This window comes from Bidens hawaiensis, unplaced genomic scaffold (assembly GCF_021521415.1).
Source record: "Bidens hawaiensis isolate Kalapana, Puna unplaced genomic scaffold, B.hawaiensis_p1.1 tig00020890_1, whole genome shotgun sequence".
NCBI lineage: Eukaryota > Viridiplantae > Streptophyta > Magnoliopsida > Asterales > Asteraceae > Bidens > Bidens hawaiensis.
The window spans coordinates 189,314-193,444 of record NW_027493216.1 but is presented as its reverse complement, the minus strand read 5'-3'; the positions used below and the strand labels follow the sequence as shown (position 1 = coordinate 193,444).

Below are 4,131 nucleotides of genomic sequence, written 5' to 3'. Positions count from 1 at the left end.
TGAATATGCAGAGAAAGAAGGTGAGTTGAATGAGAGAATAAAAGAGCTTCAAGAAGCAAATGAGACTGCACTTTCTGATATGTTGAGTATGGCATTAGAGACAAAACAATGCAGAAAAACAGCAAAAGCTTTAGCTTCTGTTTTGGTTACAGGTGTGGATATATGTTCTAAAACACCGGAACTAGAATATCTTTTATCCTATTACAGCAATCGTGCTGCTAAAAGGATGTCACTTGGGAAGATTAGGAAAGCTTTAGATGACTGCAAAATGGCAACTCAGTTAAGTCCTGACTTTCTTAAACCCTGTTTAACAGCTGGCAAGTAAGATAGATATTGATTTATCTTTTGTGCTTACATAGGTTTAAATAGTTTTACTTATGGTTTGTGTTTTTTAGCTGCCATTTGGCTCTTGGACATATTGATGATGCAATGCACAATTACAAAAAGTGTTTGGAATCTGGAGCAGTTTGCTTGGATAGAAGGCTTGCTATTGAGGCATCTGATGGTCTACAAAACGCTGAGGTACCATTTACATTTTATCAACAATATACCAATTATTTACTTATGTGCTTCTGATTTCTTGTCTTATGCCTGGCAGTAAGTAGTTACTTATATCAACAAGTTGACTGAGCATTTGCAACATAAAACTGTTGAGTCAGCAACTACTGCTTTGGAGGTTGTTAAGGTGGCCTTATCAATAAGCCGCTATTCAGAGAAACTACTTGAAATGAAAGGGGAGGCTCTCTTAATGGTATTTACTTTCTCAATTTAATCAGGTTACGCCACTCTAAGATATTGTAACATCATTGGCTTTATTATACGTGTAATGCAACAGCTACATAAGTATGAAGAGGTGATCCAAATGTGTGAGCAAACACTTACTTTTGCTGAAAAGAATTGTGCCATCGTTGATGACAGTAATTACACGTCAGATGAGGATCAAATCCGACCATTGAAGCTTTGGAGATGGAACTTAATGTCTTGGTCATACTTTTATTTGGCCAAGTTTGACTTGGCCCTTGCCACCCTTGAAAAATATGGGCAATTAGCACTTCCTGAAACCAAGTAATAATCATCCAAATACACATAAATGTTATTAGAAAATAATGAAGTTTGATTCTTTTTGCATTTTTTTTGTCTCACATTGCAGAACTAATGGACCATCATTTCCTTCATCTGCCACTATCAGTGAACTTCTTCGTTGTAAGGTGTGAAAGTATCTGACTTTGTTGACTTTCAGTTGACTTGTGATTTTTCATGTGACATACATTTATACAATGTTTCAGAATGCAGGAAATGCAGCTTTTAAAGGCGGGAAATATAGAGAAGCAGTGAAACATTACAGTGAGGCTATAATGTGAAGTATAGAATCAAAGTCTTTCGCTGCTATCTGTTTATGCAATCGTGCAGCTGCTCTTGAAGCTTTGGGTGAAGTCACTGATGCCATTGCAGATTGCAATCTTGCAATAGCTCTTGATGGAGATTACATAAAGGTTTGTATTTAGAAAACCGTCTTCATGTTGTCTATTTTTTTTTATAGATTATAAGCATTCTTAATGGGTTTCTGGATGCAGGCAATTTCTAGGAGAGCAAAACTACATGAGAAAATTAGAGACTATGAGCATGCAGCCATTGATTTTAAGAGATTAATCACCCTTCTTGAAAAGAAAGGTGAGAGGAAATGCAAGGATGATTTAACAGTAGCTCGTGGACATCTTTCTTGTGTGAACAAAAACAAGAAACAAGGCATGGCTATGGATCTCTACCTCATCTTGTAAGTTTTTTGTATATTAATTAGTTTGCTAAAACTTATTTTACGGTTGTATTCTCATCTGCTATGCGATGATAGGGGACTAAATGAGTCAGAATCTGGTTCAGAAATTAAAAAAGCATACCATAAAGCTCAACTTAGACATCATCCAGACAAGGTCCTATTAATTTATTTATTTTCAAGTTTTTTGATTCATTGTTATCTAATGGTTCTCATTTGAACTCACTCTCACCAACTTATTATCTGTACACTCAGGCAGGCAAGTTTTTATCACGAAGAGAGAGTGGATTAGATGGTCATGTTTGGAAAGAGATTTTCGCAAACATCCATAAGGACGCTAACATGCTTTCTAAGATAATCGGGGAGGCATATGCTGTATTATCCGATACCAACAAGGTTTGTTTAGGATTTCTTCATTTCATTATTGCTCTATAAACTATTTGTGGTCTAATAGTGGCATTTTTCATACAGAGGTTTAATTATAACCTTCAAGACTCTATGCGTGATGACTTTGGGTGGAGCGATGATGAGTAGATGGTGCTGGGCTACTCGTTGGAAAAAGGAACACCCCGAGAGGTTGAACTAACATGCTTATGGAAACTTTTGTGAGTACAAATGAAATCAGTTTTCTTGTTTTGTGCCTTTTTTTTCTATCTGCCCTAACGTTTTGATTTCATGTTTCCAAAGGTGGGAACACTGGCAGATAGTTGTGTATAGTTTTTTGCAAATTACACCAACTTTATTATATTATTATGGGTTTTAGTTATACTCAGACGTCAAGACAACCAATTTGCATATGTCTAATAACCAATTTACGTATATGCAATACATCTAAGAGATCTTGGATTGAGAAGGCGAAAATGGGTCGGATATTACACCATTGACTAATAATTAAACATGCACTGCTGATTCTAGACATTTATTACACAATCGACACCACCCTGAGTTGTTCAATACTTTTCTTTGAGCAAGACCATCAATCATTGTAATACGATAGAGGTGCAAAAAAAACCCGGTTCTGGACCCGACCTGGCATATCAGACCCGGAACCGGACCCGACCCGATCCAACTTGAACCGCCGGGTATAAATCTGTTCCAGTTCCTCATACAAAATGGATTGAACAAGTTCCATATTTATCCGGAAAACTGATACAAATCAGCCAAAACTGGTCAAAAACTCGAATCTACCCTGAACCAGACCCGACCCGGTTGTTGACCAAAACCGGACCTGCTTTGTGAACCTCGGAATACGACCCATCTCAGCTCTCTATGAGAAAATTTTACTTTCTCTAAAAACATTATCCACTAATCAGGGTAGGGTAGGGATCTAAGTAACTTTGCTATGTCTTGGTGTAAGTGGGTATAAGTAAAAATTTTCTTTTAGAGATTTAACAACGAAAATGCCATTAGAATCTCCAAGCCATACCCACCTATATATCTTTATTTATTCTCATTTGTTACAATTTGCAATTTGGCTATATAAGGTTGAATCATAAAGTTTCATTTCTCCCACTAGTGTGACACGATATCAAGATATCATGTTTATTATATACTTGTTTATACCGTTATTAAAGTTTCAAGCTAGTAGCATCAATATGGTATATCTCTTTCATAAGTGTTACACATATGAAGTTAATAATAAATGGACAATAAAAATTATTGTCTACTTTTAAACAATTATAACAATGCACTAAAATAAAACAAGAATATAAACTTTAGTCATACTTCTTGTCAGGTCGTCTCAAAGACAGCGAAATAAAGCTAGGACTTTAGGCCTCACTTTTTAAGATTAATAATTATACACATGTAATTTGGGATTTGTATTAATGTGTGTGATTTGAGCTACATTTAAACTGATTTAGGTCTAGATAGGTATAAGGAATTGCATTACTTACGCATTTGCAAAAAAACAATGACAACGTCTTGATTTATTTCGAATAAAAGCAAAAATAATTTTTTTACAACAATTTCTCGATTTTAAACATCATTTTAGTCACCAAAGTGGTTGAACCGGCCATGTTTCTCGCACATCCTGATTATCTTGTTTGATAATTTACGTCGGATGATCCATGAGGCTAAGTGAAACAGGAAATTAAGTCTAATTTGAACACTTAATGCTTATGAAAAACAATATGTATATTTAATGTTTAAACTCAATTACATAACAACTAGTTTGACTTAGTGGCAAAAAGATATGACTCCCAACCAAAACGTTGTATGTTCTAGTCTCATTAGAGACATGTTTAAGTCTATTTTTATACAAAAGGTTTTTACACAACCCAAATCATAACCAACTATGCCTATTTAAAAAATAAATTGTTTAAACCCAACAAAATACTCATTTTACTTAATGCCCAAAA

General features: G+C 35.0%; 1 pseudogene across 1 annotated transcript; it reads left to right on the top strand.

Annotated features, from left to right (window-relative positions):
- Positions 1–499: 499 nt before the first annotated feature.
- On the top strand, positions 500–2,814 carry LOC143561959 (dnaJ homolog subfamily C member 7 homolog; annotated as a pseudogene). Its single transcript, XR_013140394.1, has 4 exons — positions 500–522; positions 599–1,208; positions 1,287–1,493; positions 1,575–2,814. The product of XR_013140394.1 is annotated as a dnaJ homolog subfamily C member 7 homolog (transcript).
- Positions 2,815–4,131: the final 1,317 nt, after the last annotated feature.